General features: G+C 41.8%; 1 protein-coding gene across 2 annotated transcripts in view; it reads left to right on the top strand.

Annotated features, from left to right (window-relative positions):
• Window positions 1–1,400: 1,400 nt before the first annotated feature.
• Window positions 1,401–14,991, top strand: part of ADGRA1 (adhesion G protein-coupled receptor A1) — a 502,175-nt gene continuing 488,584 nt past the window's right edge. The window contains exon 1 of one of the 2 annotated variants that reach the window (XM_065552125.1): window positions 1,401–1,516. The gene's annotated coding sequence lies outside the window, so the exon portion shown is untranslated. The remainder of the gene's footprint in view (window positions 1,517–14,991) is intronic. The other variant, XM_065552124.1, reaches the window with a different exon arrangement.

Genomic DNA, 14,991 nt, shown 5'->3' with positions numbered 1-14,991 from the left:
CACCTATAGAGAGACCTTGTTAGGGTTTTTAACCCCATCTTTATCTTGTATTGTAGAGAGCTGAGATTATGGACCAGAAGCCCATTGTGCTAACTGTACTGTCAGTTAAATATCAGGTATGATTCTATCACAGAGACAGTAAGCACTGTAGAAAGCCACAGTCTGCTGTCTGTTTCCAAATATAAATCTACCACCCCGGAGTTATTAACATAATGTGAAGTCTAACATTGTCAAAAGATTTGAATAAAATGACAAGATAAATTATGTAACATTAAAAACAAAAGGCTCCTAAGATTTAGGGTAGAGAAATGACTTGTCAGGAATATTCTGAGTACCCCTCTCTAATTTCCTTTCCCTGCTAAGGAAACAAATTTCCACAGACTGGCATAATAATAGATTCACCTGTGACTCAGACTCCTAGGGATTTGAGCTGAGGTTTTTCAAAGCAGTCCAGAAGATTTAGACATATCATTTATTAAAATTAAATCCCCTAGGCTACTGTGAAAATCCTCAACCTTGGATTCTCTCTGCCCACAGGGGAGGCTAGATGGCTTCAGTTATTAGAAGACTATTAACTAAGCTCTATATGCTGTGGATGGAGACAGCAGAGACTAAGTAAGCAAGAAGAATGCTGCTAAAGAGTAACGGACTGCTGGACCTGGGGACTGTGTGCTAAGTTTAGATCATTTAAAACTGAAGGCTTAACTGGAATTGTGAAATATGGTATCAAACTTGCTCTACCTTTGGAGTGAAGTTTCTCTTAGATGTTGTAGGATTCATAATTATTTACTCTGTTGCCTAATTAAATTGCTCTTAATGTTTCTCTCTAATGAAAGGTATAGAGTTGTCATGGCTTTGGTATATTTAAAAGTAAGTTGGCTGCTCATTTTAGTGTTTTATATGGTGCAGTATATTTACACTAGCTTCACTGATTACATCTGCTGAAATAATTTTGTAATCAGAACATGAGATTTAAGTATTTTTTGTTCAAGGTTAACTTTTAAATTCCTGAAGCTAGCTAGAGTCTTGTTCCCCAATCAGTTGGTAAGTAATCCTCTAATTAAACTTTGCTGCAGTTATGGTGGCTTTCGAATTAGAAATGGAGGCCACAGGTGGGGAAAAGCTTTTAATAATGCGAGCTTGCACTTCAAGTAAAATCAAAAAGGGTAGAAATTTAAACTAGGAACAAGCAAATACTTATTAGGCCCCTATAAAAGATAGGGAATGCACTTTGTTAGGTAGCCTATCACCCAAATAGAACAGAACTCTATTTTTCATTATCTTCTAAATAATGGTAGCCCTTCCCTATAAACTGAAAACATTGGTGCTTCTCCAGTAATGCCATGATTCCTTTTTTTTTTGTAACCTCCTTCTGCATGATAGCCTTCCACAGGTGCACGCTATATAAGAGGACAGCAACAATCCTCCCAGTTCCTAGACTATTGGTCTCAGGTGTGTGGAGAGAGCAAGCATGAGAGAGAATGTGAGCTTATTTATAGAAGAAACTTCTTACCAGGTAAGATTTGCTATAGGGCAACCTCTTGGGTTATTCTTCTACAGGTTAATTAGACTGATAATGACATAGTAGTTCTGAGTCTCCCCACTCTTTGGGCCATTTTATCTATCCTATTATCTGAAAATTACAGTACTGTATTACCCCAGTAAAAGCAGTGGTTGGATATACTTCTAAGCTCCACTATAGCTGCCTTCTGTGAGAAGGCAATAGAATACTTTACACTCTGATTACGTTAAACTAGTATTTTGTGGGTTAAAAAGTAGGTATCTGAGTTGAGATCCACAAAAGGACTTAAATGCCTACGTCCAAAATTTAGGTGTAATTGAGACCCTCAAAACCCCTGCTGGCCTGCTACTTAATCCTGCAGGCACCAACAATTCCCTGATGCCTAAATTTTTCCCCCCCTCTAAAAATCCCCTGGGTGCCTATGTTTCTGCCTCTGGGTATATGCACAATGTCTCATTCTATATATCAGGACTTCTAAGCCTCAGTGGGATCCTCAAGCCATGTGATGGTAAGTGTTCACCACATCTCTCCTGGGAGGGGCAGCTGCTTTGGTAGGTGTGCGCAGAATATGCTTATTGGATCAGGCTGTATACAAAATCCAGATGTAAGAAGTGGTGGCGGCTCCCTTAACTATTAACCTAGTGGTTAGAGCACTCCTCCACAATGTGGGAGACCAGGGTTCAATTCCTGTGCCTGATGTGGAAAAAAGATTTGAACTGCAATCTTCCAGAAGAGTTCCCTAAACACTAAGCTATGGGATAGTCTGATGTGAGGCTCCCTCAGCCTCTCCTATTAATGTGGTTCCACTTTGGATAAATAATTATTGGAGCAGGGGGACTCAAAACAGGGTTGCCTATTTCCCAGATGAGTGGCCTAACCTCTAGGCTGTAATCATTCTTTCACTCTCTGGCTCAGGGTTGCAACACTGAAGTCCTTTTGTGGAGCCAGGTCTTAGCCTTATATCTCCGTTTCAGTCCTTTCCTCTTCCCTCTTGTGTGTGTAGCACTCACACCCCTGTTTTCCAGGTTTGACATTGGAAGCAGCTGGCACTGAAGATTGAGGATTTAACATAAGGCTATAGGTGGCAAATAGACATGCTAATTCCTTTGTGCCTTGTTTAACTTCCCTAGGAAACTAGTGACATAAGGGTTGTAATAGCAATCCAGTAATGCGGTGTGCTACTGGGATTTCCTCTGATGCTAATCTATGGCTCAATTTTATCTGTTTAGTATGAAAGTTGGAAGAGATTTCAGCAACTAAGTATACATAATAGAAGTAAACTATAAATAGTCATAAATTAACTTGCTATCTAAAAAGATACTACTGTGGACCTGGAATCTGAGACGGAAGCATTTAGTACATGGACTTTCCATGACATGAATTAAATAGCTCTCAGACAATCTTGCTTTTTCCTATCTCCTCAGTTACATTAGTATGAAGTTTCTTGTAATGCTGACTATCAAAATGCATGTCACTACACAGATGATGCATTTCTGCTGCTGCCATTTATTAGCTGTGTACATAGGCTTCTATTTTGTAAATTGAATATGAGCTAAATTCTTTTGCATTTAAAATTATCATCATTGTTAGCATTCCATTTAAAGGCCCTGTTCATCTCTCACATCTTGGAGCTATTATTTCAGGTTTTTTGCATACTCAGACCTCATTGTATGGGCTGCTTTGAAGGTTTTCTTCAGAAGCATAAGACTTACTCTCTCTCTATTAAAATTTTAATGAAAGCTATATTCTGGAGCACAATATGACACACTTCCACTTCACCTGAGCTACCACATTCCCAGGCAAACCTACCCCAGTACAAGCTCTGTTAATTGTCATCAGCATAAGTTGGGGCAGCAAAAACAGCATTTGGGACATTGCTGGCTGCTTTTAAATAGGATAGTATTAAACCGCCTCTAAGAGGCAGGCATGTTAATGATGTTTGTTGCTAGGAGGAAACCTCTCAAAACAGAGGCGGTATTAATCTGCGTAATCAAATGGCTGAGAAGTCGGTAAAATCAGCCATGTGTTTGAACTTTCTGCACTTCAAAGGTAAGCCCACCCAGTTGACATCTGATGCCTTCCAGTAGTCTGTTGGCTTGCCAATGGAGGAATCCCATGTTCTCTCCCCTTATTTGGATGGAATTCGAGTTCCCCTAATTGTGGGGATGGAGAGGGCAGAACATGGTGGGTTTTTTGCACCAGGCCAAGGAATGGCAGCAGGGAGTTATACCTAGGCCTGGCCAGCTCAGTTGTTTAGCAGGGAGAAGGAGTAGGCAGTATTGCAAAGACAGGGCTAACTTTTCTGCCTGCCCGTCCAGACACTGAACTCCTGCCCTCAGAAAGGCAGCCCTGCCATCTCTGCAGTGCTTCCATATCATCCACCATTTTGGGGGTGGGATGACTTTCTGCCAGAAGAGCTCATTTAATCAATGGTACGTCTATCTTCCTCTTCTTAGGATAGCTTTAGACAGCCCTTGTCCTCACTGGCAATGTATGTTGCCCAAGCTGCTGCTTTTGCTTCCACTGACTACATTAGTCATTCCCAGTAGAAGAGGAATCTCTTCCTAGAACATGGGGGTAGATGATGGCAAAAATGGGCTGAACTAATATTTAGTATTTCATAAACAATACTGGCCAATTAATTCCCACAAAAAAATAAAGTGACAGGCAAAGAGCATTTCCAAACATGTTCAGGCTTTTTGGCACAGGGAAATTAAAAGCTGTGCCTTTTCAAGTGTCTCTTGGGTTGTTCCTCACTTATTTACCCATCCAACTGCCCCTAGAGTCCTAGAAAGACCTTCTAACTCACCTATCCTCCTGTTAAACTTCTGCTTCTGTCTGGTGCTGTTTGCTGACTGATCTTGGTCCCTGGTGCTTTCTTTCCTGCTGCCTCTGATCCCACCATGCACTGAGCAGAGCCTTGCCACTGGGACAACTCCAGGAACAGAGGGCATACTGTCAGATAGCAGATGTCATCTAGGAGCATCGGAGGAGCAAAAGGGGTGAGGGATTAAGAGATCTCTAGGAGATACGTGGTAGCATTTTTGCCTAGTAGAGAGCTTAGGGATTGGTGTGGCTATGCCAAGTTATCATTTCCCCTCTAACTGAATAGTAGAGGGGGGTAAGGTCATATCTGTTTGGACTGGAGGAAAGGCAGAAAGCAAGGTCACAGTTCAGATAAACATTCAATTATTTCTGAAATGCTAGATTTGTTCAATACTAACTTAACCATACTGAATCCCCTGCTATTGTTTATACAGTATTGGCTAATTTAGAAACCTTCAGTCTCCATCTTAACCCCAATCTGTTTATAATTGACTTGTATACTAATCACCTGAGATATACACACTTGCTGTCAGGCCTGTATATTTATGATCCTGAATTAACCAGCCTCATCTTTTACTATATCTTACAAGACTCCTTGTATCCGAAGACTCCTCTACTGGTATTTCCAGAGGCTCTACAACATCCTGAATGAAGGGCTGCAGGTCAATGAGCTGATGACCTAGTCTTCTGAGGTGTATTGAAAGCCTCCAGCTCTTGCTTGCTACATGCAAATGTACCCTTGGCGTAGCATTGTTATAGAATGAATGCTGTTACATAGTGTACATCAGCTGCTTTTAGTTCAGTCTTGTTTCCAATTCTAAACCTAGATTCCTTCCTCTCCCACATCCATAGTCCTTTCTACTTTATATATAGTATGTGTCAGTTGGCCACACACCACAATTTTTCTTGGAACAAATCTGAGGCTATTCAGACACGGTGTTTTTTTTTTTTTTTTTTAAGATATTTGGGGGGCGGGGAGGGAAATGTCTTAGTGGTAGCTTAAGTGTCTGAAGTTTGGTTGGTTGGGGGTGGGTGTGTTTGTTTTTTTTTTTTTTTTTTGTGGGGTCTACCTCCTAGGTACAAAATTGCTTGTTCTAAACACTGAAAATGCTTTACCAAGTTCACCAGAGTGCTGGCTCATCTACAATGCCTGAAGGCATCCAATAGAAGATGTATGCATACTCAGTGACAATATGCAATTCAGTATATTCTACACTTCTTTACCCTTAACTTAATGAGATTCACTCTCACTCTTTTTTCTAGTTTAATGAAGATTTACTGGTATTCATGTTTACACTCATGCCATGTGGCTACTGTAAACCTGAACTGTTCGTGAAACTAAATCTATTTAAAGTAACATCATGGCTATTTACAATCTGGGCCTGAAGAACAGCAGGTTCTATCCTGGTACTCAAGTGTGTGAAGGTGGTGGCTTCCCTGAAAAGCCTAATGAACAACTAAGAACTCCATCACAGTGTGGATGAGCTTATGCCAAAGTTAAATACAGTACAGTTTCTGGAATATCAGAAGAATTGTGACTTGACTGTGAGTTATATAATTGGGTCCTATGGCCCATTATTGAATGATGCAGAATAAAACTCAAGTTACTTGGGTTTGGGAAGATTAAGGTGAAATCATTGCAATGTGCTGTCACTTCTTTCAAAAGAAAAACATAAAATCACTTTAATTTCTGGTTAATTGAAAGAAGAAGCATATGGCCGGGGGAGGTTTAAAGTAAAGATTTACCGAGTGGCTGGGATGTGGGCTGCAAACTTTTTATCAGGCCTTATGCTATTAGGCCCCAGAAATGTAACTGGATTTATAGAAAAGAAACACAGTATTTGGATTATATTTTCATATTCAGTTGTTACCAGGGCAGGGGTGAAAAAGCAAGTGGCATCTCATCCAGTCAGGGGAAAGCTTCCTGCACCGCCGAGGATTTTCAGAAAGATCTCTTAGGCAAGTATTGAACAGGCCTGACCCTAATTATCTGACAATCTGTGGTATCAGTCTTTAAATTGTAGCAGGAAAATGATACGTTTCCTAAACTTGATGACAGAATGCCTGATCCTGCTTCTATTGAACTAATTCAGTTTTCTCACTTCATTGAAATGAGAACAGGAGTGGATGCAAAATCTTCAAATGTATTAATAACTAGCTCTTATACCATGGTTTTTCATCAGCAGATATCAAAGTATTTTACACAGGATGTCAGTATCCTTATCCCCATTTTACAGAAGGGAAAACTGAGTCAGAGGCAGTGTGACTTGCCCAAGATCACCCAGCAGGCCAGTAGCAGAGCTGGGAACAGAACCCAGGTCTCAAGTCCCACTCTGGTGCTCTAGCCACTAGGCCACAGGGCATTTTTAGCTGGGTCCCAAAAATCCAACTTGTGTTGTTACATCTTTCTCTGTACACACTTTTTGAACAAGAGCCTTGCCTTACTTCAATGATGTTTTAAAGTAGAAGTAAAGTATCTTCCCTTACCCCTGTTTTTGTGTACCTTTCCATTACTAAAACTGTTCCCTGTCCAATTACTTTCATAATCTTCATAGTGCTTTAGGGTAGAAAACCATCCCTTTAGTGCATGCATGTTTTCAGAAACTTTATATTTCATTGGTTTCTATTTTGGAAAAGCAGAGCTCAATTTAATATTTTATGATGTGTGTCTTGACCATGGTGCAATTTTGCTGAATGCATTTTGAAGAATGTAGACCGCGGGATTTGGTCTCCTTTTCAAATGGCATCTCATAGCTAATATGCAAAAATAAGATGTTTGCAGACAACCTGAGTTTTAATTGTTCTGGAAGTCCATGGAAATCTGGTGCTGTGAGGATGATGGTCAGTTGTCACTACTTTTTCTGAAATAATAAAAAACCCTCTTTACATGTGAAACCAAATATAGATTGCACCACAAAACTATTCAGTTCCCTACCAAATTTGATGACACAACTTTATTTGATATAACAAAGAACTTTTTTGGAGGGCAGAATTAAGGTGATGGTGTGGGTGGTGGAAGGCAGAAAATTGAAATTAAAACATAAGTGGAAGTTCTGTTTGTGGATGCTTTTTGTTTTTATGGCTCCTATTTTTGGAAATCTTGGCCTAAATCTCAATGGCAGGCTATCAACACAAATATTGCTAATTCCCGCTACTGCTAGGAGACTTGCAATTGGCAGACTCCTAAAGGTACTTACAATCCGGTACAGGTAGACACAGCATTTGTATGCACTAGCAAAGCAAGTGAAAACTAACAATTATTTTTATTGTAAATAGGTACTTGCATCAGTATTAGACTCTCAGTAGGTGGGAATTTGAAAGCTGGGCCAAAATTATAATGCATTATGTAGAGATCGTATGTAAGACTCAAGGCTCCTGTTTGCTGTAGTATGTCTTACCACTTCTGTATTGACACCACACATTTTGCTAAGGAATATTGTGCTGCTTGGGGGCTGTAGGTGGTGGGAGGGGACGTATTCATTTTTGTGGGAAGGAGGAAATGGTGGTGGAGGGAAGGGCAAGGAATAAGCTGTGCCAGCTAATTTAATTTGAGGCACTCATTCCTTGCTCAGGCAAGACCAGAGAATTTTCTAGATGGAGAGTCTTGAATAGTTTTAAGACCCTTTGTGCTCCCTTTCACCATTAATTTCCATGCTTTTTCTCATTCCTGATTGTAGACTCTCCCTCTTCCATAACTGAGGTGGGTGGTGGCCAGCAGAGGAGCATAACAAAATTCTAAACTTTATCACAGTAATCTATAAACTCTGTGACTTACATAAACAGTTATAGGAAATTCATAATATTTCATAACATTTCCTGAGCTAGCCTAGCCCTAGACATTGCAGAAAGTAGGTGGGGCAGTTTGTGTGGGATAACTAAACTCTTTATATATATATATATATATATATAATATATTATTTTTTTTCTCTCCTCCACCCCACCCCCACACCATGTCACCATGCAAACCCATTATGTAGGAGCACAAAGCAGCTTTGATTTCTGTTGCATGTGTGGCTTATGTCCCAGTAATGATAGGTGTACTGTCTGGTTGTGGGTAGTGTTCCTGCAGCATGTTGAGTCCACTGCTGGCAAAATGGCTCAACTTTGACCTTGCAGCCATTGTGCATCACATAGCAGATAGCATTAACAGTGCATCCACATGGATCTGAAGGCAGTGCCCTATGGATTTCAATCTGTCAAACATGCATTCCATCCTCATCCTACAGCTACCGAGTGTGTAGTTGCATCTTCTCTGGCCAGGCTCTTTGAGATTAGTGTATGGCTTCATAAGCCATGCATGGTTCCCCTAAGACAATAGTGGGGACAGTGACTTCCTTTATTCCTTCCACATGACTGTGTAATAATGTCCCAGCTTGTCCATGAATCTAAGGACTTAATTTTTGGAAAATCCTGGCATCATGCATCTTCCCAGTACATCCCACACTCATGCCCATGATCTTGTCTCTGTGGTTGACCTGGGCCTGCATAGATTAGTACCCTTTGCATTTTTATGTACTCATATGCTCTTTGCACAGACCAGACTATGGGCACATGAATCCCATAGAGCTTAAGGCCAGAAGAGACCACCAGATCATCTAGTGTGACCTCCTGTATAACACAGACCTCCTGTATAACACACCTATCCCAGGCGCACTAAACCCAACAACCAAAAATGAGATCAAAATATTATAGCCCCCAGGAGATGAACCCATTATGTGCCACACACACACAGAAGAGAGAGTAGAAGGTGTTCCAGTAATCGAGGCCCATACAATGGCAAGGAATTAATTGAGATGCCTAGATAATCCTGGCAATTGACCTGCACTCCATGCTGCAGAGGAATGTGAAGACCCCACCCCCCCAATCACTGCCAATCTGACCTGGGGGAAAATTCCTTCCCAGCCCCACATAGGATGATCAGCTAGCCCTGAGCATGTGAGCAAGAACCAACTAGCTAAGAAGGGGGGGGGGGGGGGCGGAGAGAATGCTTAATGCTATCTTGGGGCCCCTGCCTATCCATTGATAGCCCCAGAATAGTTAGCCCCATTCTCTCAAAGCTGGCAGTCATTTCAGGAACATTAATGCTGTTTACCACTTTTGGGTAAATCACAGTCCTTATCACCACACAAACCTCCACCCTCACAACCCCACAGTTGACTTGCCAACACCAAACTGTCTAGCCATAGCCCTACAGCAATCCAGATGACAAGGATGACCCATTTCTGGACCAGCCTGGCCTCCCTCATGCATGTGTCCTGATGCTGGAGGGTTAGGGTAAGCTGATTGCACAGCTCCAAAAATGTCTGCTGCTTCATGAAAAAGTTTTGGCGCCACTGCTGGTCATCCCAAGTCTGCGGGACTTTATGATCTCACCAATCTGTGCTTGTGGCACTGCTCCAGAATTGCTGGCCTACGTAGAGGGAATCCCCGGTTATGGCAAAAGGCATGAGCAACATCTGCCATGTCTGTACCCCCTCCAAAAGGTGCCTTTGATAGGATGAATACAGCTGCTGAAATGTCTACCAGCATCTCTGATTCCCAAAATAGGAGCAAAAGCATAAGCAAGAGAAGTTCTTCCATTGGTGCTAGATCCATGCTACTGATTCAGTTTGCAAGGTGCTTGCAAACCCAAAAATTGCTTGGCTGGATGTGTTGTCAGGCTAGCAGCATTTCCAGTCAAGCGCTGCTGACTGGACAGATCAGTTCTCCCACCATGAACCAAAGGCCTACAAAAAGAAGAACAGGAGGACTTGTGGCACCATCGGTGATCTTCCAGAAAACACCATCCTGGCCACTATGGACGTAGAAGCCCTCTACACCAATATTCCACACAAAGATGGAATACAAGCTATCAGGAACAGTATCCCTGATAATGTCACAGCTAACCTGGTGGCTGAACTTTGTGATTTTGTCCTCACCCACAACTATTTCACATTTGGGGACAATATATACCTTCAAGTCAGCGGCACTGCTATGGGTACCCGCATGGCCCCACAATATGCCAACATTTTTATGGCTGACTTAGAACAACGCTTCCTTAGCTCTCGTCCCCTAACGCCCCTACTCTACTTGCGCTACATTGATGACATCTTCATCATCTGGACCCATGGAAAAGAAGCCCTTGAGGAATTTCACCATGATTTCAATAATTTCCATCCCACCATCAACCTCAGCCTAGATCAATCCACACAAGCGGTCCATTTCCTGGACACTACTGTGCTAATAAGCGATGGTCACATAAATACCACCCTATATCGGAAACCTACTGACCGCTACACTTACCTACATGCCTCCAGCTTCCATCCAGGACACACCACACGATCCATTGTCTACAGCCAAGCCCTAAGATATAACCGCATTTGCTCCAATCCCTCGGATAGAGACAAGCACCTACAAGATCTCTATCAAGCATTCTTAAAACTACAATACCCACCTGCTGAAGTGAAAAAACAGATTGACAGAGCCAGACGAGTACCCAGAAGTCACCTCCTACAAGACAGGCCCAACAAAGAAAATAACAGAACACCACTAGCTGTCACCTTCAGCCCCCAACTAAAACCTCTCCAGCGCATCATCAGAGATCTACAACCTATCCTGAAAGATGATCCTTTACTCTCACAGATCTTGGGAGACAGACCTGTCCTCGCTTACAGACAACCCCCGAACCTAAAGCAAATACTCACCAGCAACCACACATCACTGAACAAAACCACTAACCCAGGAACCTATCCTTGTAACAAACCCCGATGCCAACTCTGTCCACATATCTATTCCAGTGACATCATCATAGGACCTAATCACATCAGCCATACCATCAGGGGCTCGTTCACCTGCACATCTACCAATGTGATATATGCCATCATGTGCCAGCAATGCCCCTCTGCCATGTACATTGGCCAAACCGGACAGTCTCTACGCAAAAGAATTAATGGACACAAATCTGACATCAGGAATCAAAATACTCAAAAACCAGTGGGAGAACACTTTAACCTGTCTGGTCATTCAGTGACAGACCTGCGGGTGGCTATATTACAACAGAAAAACTTCAAAAACAGACTCCAACGAGAAACTGCTGAGCTAGAATTGATATGCAAACTAGACACAATCAACTCCGGTTTGAATAAAGACTGGGAATGGCTGAGCCATTACAAACATTGAATCTATCTCCCCTTGTAAGTAGTCTCACACTTGTTATCTAACTGTCTGTACTGAGCTAGCTTGATTATCACTTCAAAAGTTTGTTTTCTCTTACTTAATTGGCCTCTCAGAGGTGGTAAGACAACTCCCACCTGTTTATGCTCTCTGTCTGTGTGTATATATATCTCCTCAATATATGTTCCATTCTATATGCATCCGAAGAAGTGGGCTGTAGTCCACGAAAGCTTATGCTCTAATAAATTTGTTAGTCTCTAAGGTGCCACAAGTCCTCCTGTTCTTCTTTTTGCGGATACAGACTAACACGGCTGCTACTCTGAAACTTTTCAAAGGCCTACAGTGGCTCTACTAGCAAGGGTGCTAAGAATCCAGAGATGCGTCCCCAGAACCAACCACATCTGACTTGTCTGCATAACTCAGTAAAAAGAACAGGAGTACTTGTGGCACCTTAGAGACTAACAAATTTATTAGAGCATAAGCTTTCGTGGGCTACTGCCCCCTTCTTCGGATGCATATAGAGTGGAACATATATTGAGGAGATATATATATATATACACACACACACACACACACACACACACATACAGAGAGCATGAACAGGTGGGAGTTGTCTTACCAACTCTGAGAGGCCAATTAAGTAAGAGAATTTTTTTTTTTTTTTGAAATGATAATCAAGCTAGCCCAGTACAGACCGTTTGATAAGAAGTGTGAGAATACTTACAAGGGGAGCTAGATTCAATGTTTGTAATGGCTCAGCCATTCCCAGTCCTTATTCAATCCTGAGTTGATTGTGTCTAGTTTGCATATCAATTCCAGCTCAGCAGTCTCTCGGAGTCAGTTTTTGAAGTTTTTCTGTTGTAAGATAGCCACCCGCAGGTCTGTCATTGAATGACCAGACAGGTTAAAGTGTTCTCCCACTGGTTTTTGAGTATTTTGATTCCTGATGTCAGATTTATGTCCATTAATTCTTTTGCTTAGAGACTGTCCGGTTTGGCCAATGTACATGGCAGAGGGGCATTGCTGGCACATGATGGCATATATCACATTGGTAGATGTGCAGGTGAACAAGCCCCTGATGGTATGGCTGATGTGATTAGATCCTACGATGATGTCACTTGAATAGATATGTGAACAGAGTTGGCATCGGGCTTTGTTACAAGGATAGGTTCCTGAGTCAGTGTTTTTGTTCAGTGATGTGTGGTTGCTGGTGAGTATTTGCTTTAGGTGGGGGGGGGGGTTGTCTGTAAGCGAGGACAGGTCTGTCTCCCAAGATCTGTGATAGTAAAGGATCATCTTTCAGGATAGGTTGTAGATCTCTGATGCGCTGGAGAGGTTTTAGTTGGGGGCTGAAGGTGACAGCTAGTGGTGGTCTGTTGTTTTCTTTGTTGGGCCTGTCTTGTAGGAGGTGACTTCTGGGTACTCTTCTGGCTCTGTCAATCTGTTTTCACTTCAGCAGGTGGGTATTGTAGTTTTAAGAATGCTTGATAGAGATCTTGTAGGTGCTTGTCTCTATCTGAGGGATTGGAGTAAATGCGGTTATATCTTAGAGCTTGGCTGTAGACAATGGATCATGTGGTGTGTCCTGGATGGAAACTGGAGGCATGTAGGTAAATGTAGCGGTCAGTAGGTTTCTGGTATAGGGTGGTATTTGTGACCATCGCTTATTAGCACAGTAGTGTCCAGGAAATGGACCGCTTGTGTGGATTGATCTAGGCTGAGGTTGATGGTGGGATGGAAATTATTGAAATCATGGTGGAATTCCTCAAGGGCTTCTTTTCCATGGGTCCAGATGCTGAAGATGTCATCAATGTAGCGCAAGTAGAGTAGGGGCGTTGGGGGACGAGAGCTAAGGAAGCACTGTTCTAAGGTAGCTCAGTAAAGAGGTCTGCAACCCTGCATGGGTATGAGGTTTGTGGAGCAATGCAATCTGGATGTTTAAGTGTGAGCTTGGAAAGAAAGGGTTTGGAAGTGTGGGTCCCACAGACCTGGATTGCCTATGCAGTGTAGGCATACCCTGGGAGGTCAGAGACACCTGACTCCTATGTGAAGGACAGAAAACTTACAGAACCATTTGAATGGATCTTGCTCATCCTGGGCTTTATGGACTTTTCCATCAAGCTTTGGGAAACCCTTTGCCAAGGCTCCATAAAAACTGTAGCATCAGAGATGTCTTTTTGGTTTCTGTAGTCAGTATGCAAAATCCTGCCACCTGAAAAATAAAAACATGAGTTACACGGATGATTTACAAATACTTAGAATATACCTGCCTTAAAAATATCCTTCCCCTAGCCTTCTAGAGATCCCAGAGGACTCCATGTGGGGGAGACAACAAACTGAGGCTTGGCCACCAGCCTCCTGGAAAGCTCCCTCGAGGCTTACAGAGACTGTTTGGCTGCAACCCGACCACATGAAGCCTGCTACAGGGACATATACTGAAGGTCTTATGCACCCAGTAGTAAAACATCAGTAGTGGTCTCTAAAAACTTACTTATTTCACCCAACACCAATTAACTCTATTTTTGGACCTCATTATGATGAATTTAATCTTTATTCATCATTGGCCTCCATTTGTGATTGCATAGGGATCAGTGATCATGATCTGATTACTTTCAACAGTGGCAAACAGAGGGCAGTCCCAAACAGTAACCTATATTAGGTGCTTCAAACGGGCTCATATCCTAAAGCTGGTGAAAAATTATGAAGAAAATTGACCAGAAGGAAAAATTTAGGAAAAAAGTGAATGAAAAGTGGGAGTTTAAGAAGAGTTTATTAGATAGCCAGGATTCCACAATCAAGAAAGAAGACAACTTTAGCTAAAAGCCCATCCTGGTTCAGTGTCAAAATGAAGGCATCAATGGGAGGAGGGGCTGAAGGAATATATAGCAACTGGAAAAATACCAACTGATATAAAAGTTTATAAAATGTAGAAAATTAATAAGGGAACCTTAAAGCAACAGGGGAAAAATCCATGGCTGTCAGGATTAAGGACAATATGGAGCTTAAGTATATAAGGAACAAAAGAAATCCTAATAGTGGTATAGGTATATTACTAGATGGAGATGGTAAATTTAATGCTTTACAAAAGGTGTTTGATAAATATTTTTATTCTGTATTTGGAGAAAAAAGCAGGTGATATAGTCTTATCACATGAGGAGGATTAAGTACATTCCAGTCCATTAGTAACCAAGGAGGACTTTTTTTTTTTTTTTTTTAAATCTACTAGGGTTAAATACTTTTAAACCATCAGAGCCAGATAGCTCGTACCCAAGAGTCCTAGAAGAGCTGGCCCACTGGAGGAATGCTAATATAGTGTCAATATTCAAAAAGAGCATGCAGGAGAGTGAGTTAGACTGATGTCAATCCTGTGCAAAATAATGGAAAACTGGTATGAAATTCAATTAATAGAATTTAAAAATAGGAATACAATTAATACCAGTCAGGATGGTTTTATGGAAAACAGGTCTTGTCAAACAAACCTGATCTCATTC

This window comes from Chrysemys picta, chromosome 7 (genome assembly GCF_011386835.1).
Source record: "Chrysemys picta bellii isolate R12L10 chromosome 7, ASM1138683v2, whole genome shotgun sequence".
NCBI classification, from domain to species: domain Eukaryota; kingdom Metazoa; phylum Chordata; order Testudines; family Emydidae; genus Chrysemys; species Chrysemys picta.
The sequence above is the reverse complement of the archived record's forward strand: the minus strand, read 5'-3'. Positions and strand labels throughout refer to the sequence as shown.